At 40.2% G+C, this 19,637-nt stretch overlaps 1 protein-coding gene across 6 annotated transcripts in view; it reads right to left on the minus strand.

Annotated features, from left to right (window-relative positions):
- Positions 1-19,637, minus strand: part of CREB5 (cAMP responsive element binding protein 5) — a 258,000-nt gene that overhangs the window by 216,549 nt on the left and 21,814 nt on the right. The window lies entirely within an intron of this gene.

Consider the following 19,637-nt stretch of genomic DNA (forward strand, 5'->3'; position numbering starts at 1 on the left):
TTGATTTTAAAACTATGAAAATCTGCCGAAGGACAGATGGTAAAGTTGCTCAAACCCACTGAATTTTTTTCAAACTACAGTTCATTGCTTCCTATCATCAGCAGTGTCTTTACCATGCTTACAGTTGATAGTATAATACACCATTAACCTGTACATCAGCCAGACCCGTACTTGCAGCAATTATTTTCACTGGATGATAACATTTTCTTTTTAATTAAAATTCATTCTGGTGGACAACATTAGCCTGACAGTATATTTTCCTAATTGTGACATAAAAATCTCCACTCTATCTGACTCCACTGACTCCTAGAAGCAGAATTCAGAAGTGATTCTACTTTTATTTCCCCTTCAACCTCCAGAAGGGCACTACTCCCAAAAGGTGATAATAAACATCAACTGGTCTTCCTGATGAGGGCATCTCTACCAATATCTGGCCTGAGACAAGTGATTTATGGCACCAAATACAATCAGGTGTCAAGAAAAACCCTAACTCAGGCATAACCTATGTATCCACACAAGGCTAGAACTGAAATAACTAAAATTGTACCTAATTTACTCCTTTAAGATTATTCACATCCTGTTTTGATTTAACTTACAGCTATGTTAAACTGAAATAGGATACTCATAATCAGAAATGAAAGAGTATATTCGCATACTAAAATAACTAAAGGTGTTAAATTACTTCTAATTTCAGTTATTTCAGTTCCAGACTGTGCATAGACAAGCTCTTCAGAAATGAAGCCATAAAAATACTCTGAATTACACTAGCCTGTCTGAAAGAAACAAGCAGCAGAGAGATAACTGACTAGAAAAACAAACTCCCGCAAAAAACAAAATCAAAACCTCCAGCTAAGTTAGATTTTTAAATCCACCTCTATTTATGGGATGTGACCCCAGGGATGTTGTCTTTCCTACAGATAACTTTCTCCTTTTCAAGGAAAGAAAAAAAAAGAAGCTACGCATGGATAATGAAAGGCTTTATTTAATATCTCAATTGCAACTGAAGCACTGCCAAAGGTTTCTGTTACCCCTTTTTCCCCTCCTCAGGGGACAGTGACAACAGCATTTTCAATAGCAAAACAACAGATGAGACTCAGTTAAAGAAAACAAGATAGTTACAATTCTGGTCCCAAGTGTCCAAGTGAATTTCAAAACAATACCAGGAATTATCTGGGGTTTGATTTCTTATTGAGTATTGCAAGTCTAAGTCTTCCTTCCCCACCCTGAGCTTGACCTTTAGTCCCTGAATCCAACAGTGCATGCTCTGATAATGATTAAATGATTCTTAGGGTTATCTAGGTGGATAAGCATGGACTAAGTACCAAAATAACATACTAGATGAGGACTAGAATCTTGAGCATGGGGATCAGCTCCAGGAAATCAGCTCTAAGAAAACATGGATTTGGTGTTTACTCTCAATACCTGGAAAAGGAGTCAGATTCACCATCAAATTGTTTTCCACAAATGTACAAGCAATTGCTTGTTTCCATGAGAATCATTATTTGCAGACGCTAAACATAAAACGAGTAATAATCCAGAATGGCTATACCACCTGCACTCCAAGGTGCTGTCTAGCAGAACTTGACCCATATAACTTGTCACCAGGTAGTAAGGTGCCCTCAAGACAAATTGCACCATGCAGAATTGGTGTTTATATGTGATGCAATCGCTGCAGTTGAGGCTATGGTGCTATTGACTCTCTTACAACAGTAAATGAGTGAAAGAAGTTGCCTGCTGCCTACACTTTTTGAGAGTGTCTGGTGCTTGTTTATCATATGGCAGTAATTCCATATGCTTTATTCTTGAATGTTGACCAGAAACAAGCAGCTGAAAGTCTGGGCTGTGAGTGTGAACCTCAGCATGCCTCAATCCCACTGAACTCTGCAAGAGCTGCAGATGCACCAGCAACACAGGGCCTCACCCCAGGTTTGCAGCAGGATGGGGGCTTTCAGCACAGAGGTGTTCTGGTTGTCTATAGCACAGCTTGCACGGCATCCTTCTTAGGATGGGGGCACGCATCTCCCATCCTTCAGCTCAGACAGCTGCACACAGCCTCTGGCACACACTTCCCTTCACATGTCTCGTGTGTTGCTGGGCCACACAATCTACGTCTTCTTTTTCCACACTGTGTGCAGGTGAAGGAAGGAAATAACATAACCAATGGCAACATTTTGACTTCACCTAATAAAAATAAATCACAGCAGCCTTTCCATCTAAATTAGGGAGCTTATTAGCCTTTGGGATCTTAAAAATCCAAGTTACACTCGTGCAACTCTTGTAGTACTACCTGTAAGTGCTGCAATTAATGCACATGAAGAATATCAGACAAATCTATGATGACTGTAAAGCTAAAAAATTACTCCAGTCTGAATTTTTTGCTTCTGTTATCAATAGCTTAATTTATTGCAACTTTGCGACCTTTTTGAAGAAACAATCAAGGATTATAAATAAAAGCGAACACTATTATTGATACGTCAGCATTAGTTCTGATATTATTAACAATAGCCATGCGTGTATAATCCAGCAGAAAAGGGGGCTGAATTTTAATAGACATGTTAACAACATCTGTCAGCATTTATTGCCCTATTGTGACCACGTAAAGAGCCTTATTGGCAGAATATCTAAGTGAGGAAATCTGCTATGCTGTTGTAGCCTGCCATTCTCCTGAAATATCACTCTGCTCAGGAGAAGTTAAGGTATTCTAATTATAAAAAGAAATAAATAAAAATACAAGAGAAAGTCTTCTCCAAGCCACGTCATGTGGAAGAGAAACAAGTAAGTTCTGCAGCAAGCCATGATTTTCTTCTCCTCCTTGATTTTTGTATAAGATACTTCTAAAAAGTTTTTATTATAATTAATAAAACTGAAGCCCACAGTGAGGAATGCAAGAACATAACAAAGAAATAAAAGCAAACAGAAGAAACAAAACCACCCTCAGAACACAGCAACAAACTACATCTCCTCTCAGCAGCATCCAGAGGGAAGTACCCCATGTCCTCAGGCTCCTCAAGGAGACTTTGCAGAGCCCAGGATCATCTTTTCTGAACCAGAAAAACAGTTCTTACATATAACACCAAGAAATCATACTCCTTTCTGTCTCTCTCTCCCTCTTTTTAAACTCAGCAGTAATCTTACTGCCACACTGGTAAAAACATCAAGCAGGCTTGTTTCCTGTTTCAATGTTATTCTTGAAGTGGGCTGCAGTAAGAATCTGATTTTCATTGGGCTATTATTATTTGCAGCTGTGTGACCTTTTTAACCCTCTTTTAAAAGTGACATTTCAGCCTTCAACCTCAAGCTGTCTAAATGTTGCAGGGTTTTCAGGCCTCTGATTAACAGAGGAAAAGAACCGATGGGGAGGTGTATACTACAATGTGTCTAATACAGGTCAGTGCACCCATCCCGCCATTTGCACAAGTGAGTAATTACACTCTTATAAGCAACCTGTTTGTTGAAATTAATCACCTGGGTGCATGCTTGCAGGACAGGTTTCTTCAGCCTGGTGTGACCAAGGTCACTGAGATTTCCAAATACAGGTACAAAATACACGGTCGCTAGCGCTAGCAGCGGTATGCAGAGACATGAGCAATAAATGAAGCATTACCTATTTTTTAGGGTCATGGGCACAATGTTTAAAAAGTGAGAGTAGACATGGTTACACTGCACTTGTGAATAGCAAAGAACCCCATCGGTGTATGCAGCATTTTAAACTGCTAGTCATGGCTATTCAGTACAGCACTATTTATAGATAATTAGAGCGTTATTAGAAATGCTATTAAGACTTGTTGGTTTTGGAAGCGTAATACACACAGGGTTAATGCCTACGGTTGTTCCCAATACATACTTGCTTGAGCAAAGCCAATTTTAAGCAGCATTGTGCTGGAACGTTGCACAGTGGTTTTTGTCAGCATGGGCTTTTCAGTGGAAGCACTTGTTTTCTGAACTAGCATCATGCTTTCCACATCCAGGCATACAGGGCTCATTATCACAGCCCTGCCTGCTTCAGCTGCTACAACAAAGGGTCTGTCAGCATTTCCATTAGAAACCCCCTGGTTTCAGGATTAAAGCATTTCCAAATGGTTCTGGATGCTGGAAAGCAATTTGTGTCTGGAGTCCCCAAGAAGGACTTTAATACAATGCACATTTGAGCTGGGGCTTGAGACCTCACTGTTACTCCAGTGAAGTTTTTGGGATTGCATTTATGATATTTATGTGTGGAAAAACACTCAGCTTGGTCCTTTACTCATTTGTTTTAAAAGAAGAGAGGCCCATAAATCTTCAGGCAGAGCCAAGTGCTCTCAATAAGCAGTTGATGTGTGAATTGCCTCAACGGCAAGCAGCCTTGCTTCGGTATTTTCCCCATGGCTGGCATCTGTGAAGTTGCTAGCCACTGGCATGCTTCAGGATCATTTGCAAATGGAGTATCAAAAAGATTCTTTTTCATGCTTACAAACACCCCAGTTCTTTTTACATGGCCATTTGGTTTACAAACTCACTGCTTCTGTTATCAGAGAAAGCCAAATAGCTGCTTCCTAACTTTCTTCGGCTTATGCAGAGCTGCTTTCTTCTCAAAAAAGAGCAGAACCAGGGATAATAACTAAAAGAATATGGGGTGAAGATAGGATATTTCAAAATGGAACAAAAATGGATTTTGTAAAACTCTGGAATTAAGGAGTGGGGGAAGCACAGGGAGGAAGAACCACTGGGGGACTGGGGGCAAGAAGATACCAGTGGAAATGGAAAAGAGAAAGACAGTGGAAGGACTGCAAACCACTGAGGACTGGGCTGAGGAAGAGGAGGGGAGTAAAAGGATACCTCTGAAAAAGAAACTCAAAATAGAAAGCAGATGATCTACTGCCTTCCCACGTAGCAGCAGCGTGAGAGCCCAACACTGTGTATCACCCATGCAAGTATTTGGTAGAGGGCACAATTTGTCCTCTGCACTGGATGATCAGGATCTCAAGTCTAGTGGAAATGCACAAGTCTAAATAATTATATTTCTTGGACTGCCTGTTTTAGTATAGGAAACCCCTCACAGATTTACTTGCTATAGTGCAAATGGATTTGCTGTTTCACAGAAATGGCCGTGGAGTTATTAGCACAGGCCACAGAAGACAAAAATGGAAATAGGAGAACAGAGGTGAAAAGTGACTTTAAAATGAAAAGTGACATAAAATGAAAACACACAAAAAAAATACCTAACACTTTTGAAAACAGTTCATGAAAGTTATCTCAGCACAGAAACATTCTATAGGAGAAATAAGATCTTTATAGGGCAAGATGGCTATTACTTCAACTCTGGAAAAACACTTTGAGGAATAATGTGGTTATTTTGCACTCTGTGATTGGCCAAACAGGGCCAGCCTAACCTGGAAATGGCCCAGACTTGTAGTTCTGCAACTGTCCCCCACTGATGGCATTTGCAGAATAACCCTAATACCTGCTGTCCCTAGTTTCAAGTCTGAAAGGACATGAGAGACCAAACTGGAACCTCGCTGACAGTGCCGAGGCTTGCTTAACAGAACAAGCAGCAGCACAAGCTGTTCCAACATAAGGAAAAGGCACTATTCAACGGCAACATTTCGCACACCATCAGACAGAAACAATACCTGAAGCACTTCTCCATTTTCCCTACATGCAATTTTTCTGCCTTCCAGTGCTGGAAATTCAACAGCTAATCCAGACCTATGAAAGTAAAACTGGTATCTGGGTCTGCAGACTTAACATGACAAATGTCAGGGAGAACTTCATGTGTCTATGGGTAGTAAAACAGCATCTGAATGTCAAGATTATCTGAACCTGAACAAATACTGTAATTGTCCTGTATCATCAGACATTTAACTGAAGTGCTAGTGTCAGAAGACTAAGTTAGACTTGAGGGTCTTGAAAGGGAGAGAAGGAAGGAAGGATGGAGAAAAAGAGGGGAGGGGGAAGAGCAGGAAAAGCAAGGGGGGAAATGGGGAAAAGTAGAAGAAGGAAAGGAAGGAAGGGAAAGAAGTGAGGGAAGGGAGAAAAAGGAAGGGAGGAAATGGGAAGAAAGAGGAAAGGGAGGAAAAGGAGGAAAGGGAATAAAGCGATGGAAGGGAATAGAGGGAAGAAAGGGAGGAAAGGATGGGATATGCTAAAGCAAGATTCAACATGTCAAATGCTTTAAATGCTGGGCTACAAAAGGACCCTCCACTATTTTAAAAGCTTTAACACTGAGGCTTCTTTTACCAGATGCACATACTGGGTGATAATATATATATATATATAATATATATATAACAAATATATAGATAAATAAGGATTTAGGTCAGAATCAATCATTCTGCTCAAAGGAAGGTGGCAGAACTGCAAAACAATCATAGTAACACAAGTAGCAGGAATCTTGCTTCAAGAGACAATCACTAACATCTAGCATTTTAAAGGAAAAACATATTTGCTCTGTTCTTTATGAGCAAGTCTTGGCTTTTCCCTGTATGTGACAGAGTCCCTTGGGACAAAGCATGTGCACAAAGAAGTTAAAACCACCATTAGCTGAAATCAATATTTACTACCAAACTCTTGAAAGATTTAAAGGAGAAGATACATGCAGAGAACGCCATTCCATGCTCATACAGTCATTACTAACATGGATCTGATAGCACCCACTCTCCCTCACTACTAATTTTTAGTAGGTTACACACTTAACAACACTTCAGTGTAATATTTGATTACCTACAAAGTTGCTAATAATACAAGAATGGTCTGCTTAGAATTGCATTTACAGTTACTTTTCCAGGCAAAGGGATAAAAAAGAACAGAAAATGCTTAGCCTGTCAGAAAGACTGCCCCAATTTTCATTCATCTTCGAAAGGTTACCAATATTAAGTGAGGTGAGTAGTCTGTCTTCTAAACATCGTTTCACAAACACAGCCCAGTTCCTGGAGCTGTAGCAGTCACTGTGCCTCATGTCTGGGGTTCCTATGCCAAGAGGATTATAGTGGGTGTATGAAAGAAAAACAGTGAGTCTTCAGATCAACTTCAAAAGTTAAGATGGTTCACTATGCCTATTACTATGAAACAAACAAAAAAACAAAAAAAAAACTATTTCAAGAAAAAAATAAAGCATTATGAAGTGGAGAAGACCTCCAGGAAGCCTGCAAAGGGCAGAAAAGGCAGCTGCAACTGTGGCAAGAGATGAAGCCTATGAAGCAGAAGGTGTCAATGATGAACTCCCAGTAACATCTGGCAAATAACCTAATCTTTTGGGACTTTCCAATGCTGGCAGATAAGTGTGCTGTCCGTCCCTTCAAAGGCTGACCTCATTTCTATCCTTGGGTTAATGGCATGCAAAGCTCTCTGCTACACTTACTTTTTCACTCTTCCCCCCCTGCCCCAAACAGTTATTATTAAACACCAAACAACTTTGCCTATTGTTGTAGTTTGCATACAATTTAATTAAGAGTTTTCCCTCCAGGAATAATATTGACTGAAGGTTTTGTAGGGTTGTTTTGGTTTTTAAGTGTACTGTAACTGCAGTATGCTAATTGCTTTGGTTTACAATACACAAATAGATAAAAAAATTCACCTAACTTGCATGCAAATAAACACTTGGATTCCCAAAGGGAAGGAAGAAAAAAAAAAGAAAGCATAAAAGATATCCTGGGGGAAACAACAACACAAGGCTGCTTAGCTGACTTTCATACCAGAAGCAGTTAGGGGCTTTAAGACAAGCTTTGAAAATTCTGCCAAGCCCAAATTTTCCTTCCATATTTTATTATATAAAATAATCCCTAAACCAGAACTCTGCAAACAAACTTTAACATTTTATGGATAAAACTCTGCAATTCTGTATGTTTAAAATAATTTTAAACTAAGACCAATCTCACTTTTTACTTTTTTTTGCTTTATAGTTAACATACAAGACAGTTTAAGATTTTCATTACATAGAAAAATGAGGCTATTAATAAATCAGCTACAAAACATTAATTATTAACTTTCACCATTTTTTAATTGCCATTTTTAAAGATTTTTTTTTTTTTTTTTTTAGTTGGGAAACTGCTCTCTCTGCAAAATTACCAAGAAAAAAAATCCCGAATCAAACCTTCAATGTTCACTGTTCCTAGTTATAAGATAAAATCCTCTGGAGTAACAAATCTCTGCTGAGAACACTAGCTGCCCAACAGGCCCCCTCAGGCAGTACTCAGCACTAGAGGGTTTTAGACACTAAAAACCGAAAAGTGCTCTTTTCAGCCCTGAAAAACCAAGGGCAGGCTGATTTGCAACACTTTAAACTTTGTACATGTGAAGCTGCTGGCATCCTCAAATACACACACTTTATCTTCAGGCACATTTCTCACCAGTCATATAACTAGCTTTACTAACAGCAGTGTAACAACCTATTTCGGGTACGTGTCATTTGGATTTAGGCTTATCCATATGTTTTTAGGAAAACAAAGATGGAATTATCTTGCTGTCAAAATACCTTCATAAAAATAAGCAGGTCTGAGTTCTGAGACTGGGTTAAAAAGCTGCTTCCAAATCATCCATTGCATTGAATACAACACAATGTATTTAGACTTTGAAAGGGCAGTACACAAGTAAAGCAGTAAGCAAAGATTTGCTTGAACTAATAACCCAGAAAAAAATATACACTCAAATAAGCTGCAGACATTAAAGCAAGAGTTTATATTTTCATAGAATCACAGGATATTTTGAGTCAAAAGGTACCTCTAAAGGTCATCTAGTCCAACCCGCTGCAATAAAGTAGGGACATCTTCTACTAGGTCAGGTTGCTCGGAGCCCGGTCCAACCTGACCTTGAATGTTTCCAGGGATGGGGCATTCATCACCTCTCTGGGCAGCCCATTCCAGTATTTAATCAAACTCATTGTAAAAAAATTCTTCCTTACACCTAGTCTAGATCAATCCTTCTTCAGTTCAAAACCATTAACCCCTGTCCTATTACAACATTGCTAAATATTGCAACCTGCTAAAAAAGGTTGTCCCCATAGGTTGTGGCCCACTTACAACCAGCTCCTTATGGAGGCTGTTTGTGAGACTGGAATCTTCCATCCTATCAAAAGAGTTAAAACTATGAACTAGATGAATAATTCACAATAGTTAATGAAAGCCTTTTGGGGGAGGCAGGGTAGGTATTTTAGGCTTAGTCTTCTGCAGTACCTGAAGCACCATCAGCTTCAGCGTCCCATGCAGGTCTCACCGACAAACAGTGCAGTGCTGCAGGCACAGCTGCTCCCAGGGCTCTGAAATCAGCCACTACCAAGGCCCAGCACCAAAAACACAAGGAGCAGCAAGCAGTGCCCTGAGCTGGCAGGCTTAGAAGCAAAGCCCCTCTTCCCCTGTCATGATACAAGCCAATGGCAGAGTCCCCCACAACACCTCCTTCCAGCCAGCACTGAGAAAAGGCTGAGGACCATCTGCCCCAGCAATTCAGGTAGCTGACTTGGAAACCGAACAGAATGGCCCACAAACTCCTTGGCAGACATCCAAAACAAAACAAAAAGCCCAAAACATTTTGTGCTGCTCCCCCCGCCCTCCTGCAGACCCCCCAGGTAGGCTCTGTCTTCCTGCTCTGCCCTGGATGTGTCTGCAACCCTTGGGTCAAGCTTCTCAACCATTAAAGGTCTGGACCCAGGAGAAGGGCTAACTTTGATGGGAAGCCAACACAGGTCTTCAAAGGCTTTTTTGCAAATATATGCTTTCTTTGAGCACAAAGGTGGTGATCCCTCTCCTCTCCTCTCCTCTCCTCTCCTCTCCTCTCCTCACTGTAAAAAACCCAGACAGGCTGTACACAGCCTATGTACTTCTGTCTAGTCAGACCTCAAGCCCCACCTCAAGGAATGAGAGATTTGGGATGCAGAAGAGACATAAATACAGCCATTGCTCCATTGCCTCTTGACAAGAAGGGGACATCTGACATGGGCTGCCACTCTGCTCTTGACTAATACAGCCACTGCAAAGCGAACTGCTACCAGTGACTGGGCACTGGTATGAGGATGAGTCTGCCTTCCAGAAGCAGCTGAAACAGCACCCATCATTGGGCAAATGCCCATGCAAACTACAGGAGACCCTCGGAGGATCAGAGAGTTCTGCACTCCGGGAGTGACGGCGCTTGTCTGTGTGCACGGACATTCAAGTCTGTGGGGTAGGTGAGAGTGTGCAAAGGCACCTTTCCTTTCCTCCTAGAGGGATGCAAGTACCCCTCAGCAATTTAAGTCTCCAGAACTCTTCTCAGAAGACTGCTGTATCACATTCAAAAAAATCAGCCTCTCTGGGCCATGGATTATTGCCTCGGTGAAGGAGGCAGTACATCAAAATGAAGCAATTCCTAATCAGTGACTAGCCACAGATTTCTGGCAGTGACCAAGCCATAACTACAAACAAGAACCTTAAAAACTGGCACATATGAAAAAAAATACTACTTTTCCTAAAAAGAAAGAGGCAAAGCGAGGAGTAATTCTCTGTAGGCTGTACATTCGCAACCTGTGAACTACTCACAGCAACTTACAGCATACTGCAAGTGTAAAGCGGTGAAATTCAAACATCTCTAAAAACCGCAGATTTGTAACTTGCACTTATGTAAATACACAACTTTCAAGCCTCAGCCGTCCTGGCCATAGCTCTTCTGGGAAAAACAAAAAAATCTTGGCTAAGATTTTCAAGAGCAAGTGGTGATACTGAGAGCTCCAGTTTTTTATGTGTCCAATCAGAAATACTTTAAAAGGCTTCATTTTCAACTCCTGCCACACACACCCTTTTCCAATCATATCCCTTTAGGGAATATTTATCTTTGAAAGTAAGCAAATAAGAAAAAGTCAGACACATACACATTATTTTGTTCATTCTTCTCTCAGTAGTCTCTCTAACACAAAGATGTAATACTATGCCAAAATTATAGACAAGAGGCTAAAGAACACACTTTTGAGATTGATTTTAATGCTTTTTAACGGAGCTGAAAGATGCTCACAATCACAATTAACTGCAAGGAGCTTTAAATATATTTTATCTGTAGATTCATCTAGAAGATTCTAGCTTACATGATCTATCCCAAGTCATGCAAAGTTGATGGCAAAGTCAGGAAATAAATACATATATATTTATAGTTACAATGTACTGATTAACTACAAGATCATTATTTTGGGAATGGACTGCACAGACTGATCTGGCTTTTTGCATTTTTAATTAATATAATTTATCTCATTTTGAACTAGGGTGCAGAGAGTTATGACTAACGAATACTTTGTATGAGAACTTAAAATAGAATTTAAAAAAAACTTTAAAAGCTATTTCAACATATAATTGCCTCAGTTTCTAAAAAGATAATTTAATATATAAGCTGTTTTGAAGGTCTAGCAAGTATGGGAATACATAATTCCTTTTGCCTTCCTTGCAAGAACAGAAAATCACTGAGATTTGTACCAGGACAGTGAAAAACATAGCCTTATTTTGAAAGTAATGTAAGCATTCACATTCCCTAATAAAATAGATACTATAATCCATTAAACAAAAAAAACAAAGCACAAACAGAATCACTAAGCCTACTGCCATCTATGTGTCAGTAAAGCAACCATGCTATGGATATCTTCTACCAACTGGCCAGATCTATGTCTACTTCATAGTACCTATGCTATAGAGGCATAATAATCAGAAAATAAAGGCATAATTGAGGTGGCAGAATCCCAGCAAAGGCAGATTTCACAGTGTAGTAATATCAGTGACTGCCTCCAATTAAGGGATTACAAATGCAGGCTTCAGTTTCTGGAAAGGCAGTGCACTTTTTGAAAGACACTTTGATCCTTAGCACTTGACAGATCCTCTTGGTGTATCATCTGCCTCCAATCAGTCACCTGAGGAGTCAGGAGTTTTCTCAGAAAGCCATATTACTGCAGGATACTCCTTTCCAAGTATATGCTAATGATATGAAGGCCATTAAGTCTATATGCTCTAGTTGTCATAATCTTGTGTGATATAATAACCAATATTTTTACAGGTAAGGCTAAGTTTTCTTCACAGAGAGAGCTATTTTTATGGACAGCTACAGATAATGACTAATGCTTTTTCATTCATCAATGCCACAAATAGCTTTTTGAATTTTAATACTGCTAGATTTTCTTTCAAGACAGTAAGTGGCAATTATAAATACGTGCTATTATCTTCTCATGTGTCAAAACAGGCAAAAAAAAATTTAACACACATTTTGGTTGGATCATCCAAATAATATGATTCTTTGCATAATTCTGCAGAATAAAAAATACCTGGGGAGCATCAAGAATGAACAGAATTGTCACAAATCTCCTTCCAAGCACTACCATCCATCTCCTCTAGCAGACTCATACGCTACACTTCCCTCCTTCTCCCTCACATTCTCCTTCCTCAAGCACTGCCTTGGTCTGAAATGAAGAAGCCTCTGATCTTGGATCATTCATTTTGCATTTATGTATGTAGCAGTTTATTTTATGCAGTTTTGTACTACGTCATAGCATGCATTTGCCTGTAGTACACAGGGTGTTATAAACTTTTTGTTGTTACAGCATTTAAAAAAAAATAAGATCCTTCTCCAAGGCACTTTGATACTACACTAATACCCTTCATATGTTCTTGGCCGGGCTGTAGACTTAAAAAGTTATCTCCTTTATGTAGGCAATGGTAAGAAAAGAAGCAGCAAAATGTCTCTACTCATGTAAAAACATCTGGGCTAACTAACCAATCTAAAATGCAAGGGTCTCCTCTGGTATCACTTCACAAATAACAAAAAAAGTATGTGGAGATACAGGATACATCTTCTACTTGAAGTTAACCTGAAAAAATTCCACTGAGTGTTACCTAAGCTCTAACAAACATAAAAGAGCAAAGATCAATACATTGAAAACTTATTTCATTGCAATCAGTTGTTTGTGAGAAGTATTCACAGGTTGTCTTGCTTCCAGCACTAATGCTAAGCTTTTAAGTAGACTCTACAATTTTCTTTATAGATTTCAATCTTAGGTACAAGGACTGAAATGAATCACTTTAGCAAGTAAGAATCAGAGCAAAGGAAAAAAAATTGGTTATTTTGGTCCCTAACACTAATAAGAAACTAAAGGAAAGTAGTTTATTTTTTAAGAAAGTACTTGCTGTCTTCTTAATGTCTTTCTCTGGCAGTCTCATTCCCATTCTCATATTTTCCTACTGAAAAAGAAAAGTGAAAAGAAACTGAAACCACAGTGAAAAAATATTTGGGGGAAGGTGTTTGTGCCACAGAGTTCAGGGCAGAATTCTGGAATTTTTTGGGTTTCATGCTCAGTGCTGTTTTAAGGGAATTTTATAGTTCCAGGTCAGCTCTTCTGTTCATGCACAAGATGAGACTGACAATGAAATCCATTTTGCAGGAGTTGAGAGAACATTAGTGAGGCCATCACAACTTCCAAACAGAGAACATGGGACTCAAACGGTCCAACCTCATCTCAAGAGACGTCACTTTCATTTCACTACTGAATATGACTCCATATTTGGGAAGCAGGGAGGAGAAAGAAAAGAAAATAGGACTACATGTATGCTGGGAAAGATCCTTTCTTGCCTTCATCCCTTCTCACAAAGCCTGCATAGCTTATGCTTTTTGATGGAAGGCTTTAATTGTTTGATAAATCATATTTGGTAAAACAATTCTTTCTATTTTAAATCAAATCCCTTTTGAAGGCTCTACCAGAACAGTTCTGCCTGCAGACCTACCATAAGAGAGTCTGGGTAGCAAGACTAGTTCAGGCACTTGGTAATAGAGCACAAACGTGCAAATGCATATCCACCATGGACTGATTTTACAGTAACTTTTAAAGCAGCATGGCTACAATATTGCAAGACTACTCATTTTGGTGTGTGAAAATCCCTTTGGTGTTTTCCAGTTAATAAGGATGAAAGGAGGAAAAAAAATAAAAAGAGAACAGAACATGGGAAAAAATTATAGGGCTGCATAGGCAGCCTCGAAGGAACACGGATTGAACAACCTTTGAAGTACCCAATTCTAAAATGAGATCATATGAGAATTTTTTCAAGCAATAAAAGTGAAGCCTCAGAAACAAGTGTAACTTACAGCCTGAAGTGCTTTATCACAGCTCCATGAACCCTCTTCTATAAACCCTAGTTCTTTTAAAAGTTCATTTACTTCAAGGAAAAATTGAACTGACTGTGGGGGAATGAAAGGGCAGGAAGGATCTATAGCTTCCCAGAGGTGTGTTGATAAATAAGGCCTACATCTCATGACATCAAAGTCATTAGTGGAGAAGAGCTGTCTCCTGCCAGTCTGCAAGGAGGCATTTTCCACTTGGGGATAAGAACAAATACCAGTGCCTTATGTGCTTCTTCAACAAAACGCCTGCCCTCTGGAGAGCAAAGCCTTCAATTTACTAACATGCCTATAGCTATGTAAATCTACTGCAGCCTCCAAAAGTTATGCCTGGGCCAATGCTGTGCCACACAAAATACCCAAAGCTGACTCTGAGGGAATGTGGCTGTTTACACAGCACAGTGCAGAGCCGGGCAGAGATAAGCAGCTCACATCACACAAGTAATATCAGCACAATACTGCCCTTGAGCTAATCAGCCACGTCTTTCATAATCCACACACAAAACTCGGCTGATGGGGATATGCCCCTTCCAGATAGAAATCTGCCCACCACGCCCATCTGAGAGGTTTCTGGTTGGTATGACAAGCACATAATCAACTAGGCTTTAAGCATCCTTAGCATCTCCATCCCAGTCAACCATTCCAGACCTCCTCCACAGTCAACAGAGAAAAACAGGCACATGAACACTCTATCCACTTGATACAGACATCTCCACTGGGAAGAGAGGAATCATGAGCTAGAATTGCCAATTTCTCACTACTAGCTTTGAAAGAAGACTGGAGGATTAACTCAGGCCCCATGTAGATGCCTGTATGCAGCCAGAAAAACCAACTCTTCCACACCCAAAGTTGCCACAGATGTCTGAGCTAGAATAATGCTGGCTGCCTGTCTGAAGAGTGCTATTCATATGGATAAAGCACTGATAAAGGAGAAAGTCATAGGTTCAGAAACTGTTCAAGATAGGTCACTTCTTTTGCAACTGGATCGAGTTTTGCTGTCACCAGAACAGAAAGCTGGATCCAATCTCCTCACTTCATTCAAGTGGCACCACCTGACCACGGGCCTGGCTGGAATCAGCAAGAGGAAATACCAAGAGGGAATATACCAGCCCAGTTGAAAGGAATTCTCCACCCTATCATGGTGACCTCCCTGATGACACCAGAACCCTCCAGCTGAGTACATGCAGACCTTCCTCAGGTGGAAAACCACTGTGATGCAGGACCCCAAGCAAGGTGTGGCATCTTGTGCTAAGGGGCCAATCCAGCACACAGAATATCTAAGATACTGAAAACAAGTCATGTTTTCTCATCCTTCTTTCCCCAAACTACATCTGTGTTCAGATAACAGGTGTGCAAGGTATCACCGTGAGATAGCAATTGAGCTGGTATGCTACTGCATACAGAAGTTACTTTAAAATAGATTTAAATGACAATCATATCAATATAATTCGTGCTGGGAACTGTAACAAATTTAAAACTTAATTTCTGTTTCCAGCCTCATGGTTTGGCTACAACCAAGTTCTTCCTTAAAGAATTTGTATCCTATAAATTTTGTATCCTATACAGGCAGCTATTTGTTTTAAAGTAACCGACAGAAGCCCTGGGAAGAAATATAGCTAGGCAGCTGGAGGAGAGAAATTGTTCAGCTCAGAGACATGCTCGGAGCCATTTAGAGATCTTTTCTGATTTTACAAATGAGAGAAGAAGTACAGATTTAAAAATTATACAAATGCTGAACCATCCATTTTGGGTGATTTAGCAAAATGAAGCCTTTAATTTCAATTCTTGAAGTTATAAAAGATTCCATCCAGGGCAGTTGTTACAGTAGGTTGACTTCATCCTCTCAGGCAACTTTCCCTCTCTGTTCCTAAGCCCTGTAACACCCTGCAAACCCCAAGGGCACCCCTGCAGCAATCTTTGGAGAAAGAAAGACAGAGAGAGAAAGTTGTCCTTGGATTTATTTAGCGAGAAAGAGGCCAAATCTGGGACAGGGAAAAAGGTTTGCATAGAGACAGAGCTCTTGTGGATTTGTACAATCATCCATGCACATGGAATATATTGAACCTTGAACCTAAACTAAGGTCAAGCAAGTTTAAGGCTTGATACAGATGTTTCACAGAACTCTGGTAAACGAAGGTGAATGTTAAAGCAAGAGAAAAAACAAGCCATAAAAACGGTTGGTCGATTGTTTATTTTTCTTTTCAGTCCATTGTCGAGTTTACTTTGTCCCCCTTAAGCCCAGCACTGGTATTTCCTGCATCTGGGTGATGACAGCAATCTCTTATACACCACATAAAACAGATTTAGAAGTTTGAAAGCCACTGCTGGCCTGGTTTCTCCCCGGAAATATATCACTCCAGAACAAGGGAATATTTGCATTTTCCTCGTTTGTGTTTAATTTTAAAAAATACTGATTGTCTTCTGGTGCATAAAAAGACTAAACCAAACCAACCAACCAAAACAAAACAAACCCAAAAAATAAAAGCAAACCAAAAACTAAATTCACTATAAATGCAATACCAACGCCTCCATAACCAGTGAGGGAACTTTTGAACCAACATAACCTTTTTGGCTTTTTTTAATTAAAAAATAAGTTAGAGAGCAATCCAAAGGGAAATCCCTCAAGGAAAATTAACATAATGACTTTTTTTAAAGACACTACGATCACTTGTTTTTAGCCAATTACTTTTTCTCCTTTGGCATGAATGTGTTAGAAACTATGCTCAGAAAAGGGGCAAAGACCTTTCAAGTTTAATGCCATGATGAAGTGTAGGCCAATATGGAAGAGATCCCCATTCCAATCAAGTTCTGACTAACAGTGATAATGTTATTGGCTCTGAATCCAGAACGAGTCTCAAGATTTGGCAAAGGCAAGAGAAAAGGAGATTCACAGTAAAACACTGTGATAATAATAATAATAACAACAACAACTTTTCAGTTGCAAAGAGCTTGGCATAAACAAACTTTGCACTGGTTTTGGCTGGGATAGAGTTAATTTTATTCATAATAGCTGGTATGGGGCTGCGCTTTGGATTTGCTCTGGAAAAAGTACTGATAATACAGGGATATTTTAGTTACTGCTGAGCAATGCTGACACACAGTCAAGCCTTTTTCTGCTCCTCACACCACCCCACCAAGGAGGGGGCTGGGGTGCACAAGGGGTTGGGAGGGGACACAGCCAGGAGAGCTGATCCCAACTGACCCAAGGGATACTCCATCCCATATGACACCATGCTGAGTGTATAAAGCTGGGAGAAAAAGAGGGAAGGGGAGAACATTCTGGGTGATGACATTTGTCTTCCCAAGTCACCATTATGGTTGGTGGGGCCCTGCTCTCCTGAAGATGGCCGAACATCTGCCTGATCACAGGAAGTGGTGACCAAATTCCACTTTCTTTGTGTGTGCAGCATTTTCTTTTCCTATAAAACTGTCTTTATCCCAATTCATGAGGTTTTTTCTTCTACTCTTCCAGTTCTCCTCCTCGTTGATGGGCTGCAAGGGACTGCGTGGGGCCAGCTGCCAACTTTTAACATTACCACAAACTTTTAACATTAGAAGGTGCAGAGGTGGTATTTTCTCTACTCTACTCACATGGTACATGAGCAAAGGGACTTCAGGAGAGAAAAAACATCAGTATCAGAACAAATTAAGACTAGTAGGTGGGCCATGAAGCATTGTGTTTAGAACAGATTAAGAATGAGACAGGCTTAAAAGTTAAAAATTTAAGGAAGCACAAGTTTGCAGGAAAGAAGGGTTTGGTGTTCCCAAGCTAACTGCTAGAGCGAGGCGGTTGCAGGATTAGCACACCTGCTTCTGTAATTTGGACTTAAAGCTGGTTAATTTCTTTGTTTTCTCCATGTTCCCACTGAAGTCCCAGGAATTCTGGTTACAGTTCCTCACTGGTTTGCACCTTGGGTAATCATCAGTGCCCTGATGCATCAAAGATCTAAATTGCATTCTTAAGTTTCAGCACACACCAGAACTCCCAACTCTCGATTATCTATGGGTGGTTTTCCAGATTCAATGGATTAACTGTGCTCCCAACAGAGGAAAGCAGTACCTAGTGTTACATGGAGCTTGTGAGGCTCTGGGGTCAGGCTGCTGGTTCAAGCACTGCTCTCCTGCTTGAGCTATTATCATGAGACCAATGTGGACTAATTTGTGCTGTATCAAATTTACCAACATAGGACTCAGAGTGCCAGGAAATAGAATCCAGTGACACCTGAGTAGCTTTGTCACACGCAGGTCTGCATCAGCGTGGTTCACCGTGGGACTGCCCTGCCCTAAATCCCTGTAGCATCCCTGCACCGGGCCATCCAGGTGTATCCAGTGTGTCGAGTACCCCCTTGCAGCTGCAGCCAGGAGATGAAGAGCAGCTGGTGCCCACTGACTTCACTAACACTGCCCACAAGTTCAGAAAGTTAAAGATGCATTCCGTAGCACTTTTCATTCACAGAAGTAGCAGGCTAGCTTCTAGTTTTTAGAAGCTTCACTTTTGAAATAGAATCCTCCAGCATCAATAGCCAGTACCCAACATGCCAAATACATGACAGCAACCAGCCTAGTGAGATAGCTGGAAGGGAGAGAGTTAAAAACAAAGACTCACTTAGCTTTTAGGAACAGAAAGTACTGGCAACATGAAGGGATTCAGACTACCAGAAAAGTTAAGATTTTCATATAAAACATATTCCACAGTCTTAGGAGAAGGACATGAATTTGTACCAATTTTTAAAAGCTCTACTACATTGTCCCATCACTCCCCCAGTCTAACAGTGAATAGTATCTGAAAAAATAGACAAAAAGTGAATAAGAAGATTATGTTTAAAATGCTGGAAAAACTGTGGGAAAAAAAATCAGTTACAGTGAGTTCTGTGACCTGAAATAAAAAGATACTGTAGGAACATAATTCAGCCTGATGCCACTGAGACAAGAAGAAGGGATAGATGCTTGCACTAGAGAATGAAGAATGCAGCCACACACTTCAAGTTTAGACAGATAAAAACCATTACTTAGGGCAAGAGCATTTGTAGAACTATCAATAGAAGAAAACAAATTTAACCCCGGGTAAGTATCTGCAAACAACACAGGCAGCTGAATTACACAGGGAGAGGATCAAAACAATGAGAAGTTCTAGTGAAGATTAAGTACATAGAGACACATCTGAAGAATTTAGAAGGCAGAACAAAGACTAACTGAGATTGCTGGCACTCCGCTCCTGTGCACAGGATCTGGAAAGCATCAGGAAAGGCTGAAAGAAAAAAAATACACAGACTATGGACAACTGTGGGAAACAGAACTGCTTTATATACTAATGCCACAGTAATCCTGGGGAAGGGGGTAAGTGAGTAGCTAATGTAGTTGTATGGGCAGTGATTGAGGACAGGAAAATTCACTCTAGGAGGAGAATATATGACACGTAACTTAAGAAAAGAATTCTGTGTACAAATACTATACAAAACTATCAGCTGTATCTGCAAGTGTGCCCCTGGATCAAACAACTAGCTAGATTGCAGCTGGGTTGTGGAGCCAGATGCAACATGATCACAATTGTG

This window comes from Corvus kubaryi, unplaced genomic scaffold (genome assembly GCF_017639235.1).
Source record: "Corvus kubaryi isolate FWS band 111438036 unplaced genomic scaffold, C.kubaryi_AGA036_p1.0 37398, whole genome shotgun sequence".
NCBI lineage: Eukaryota > Metazoa > Chordata > Aves > Passeriformes > Corvidae > Corvus > Corvus kubaryi.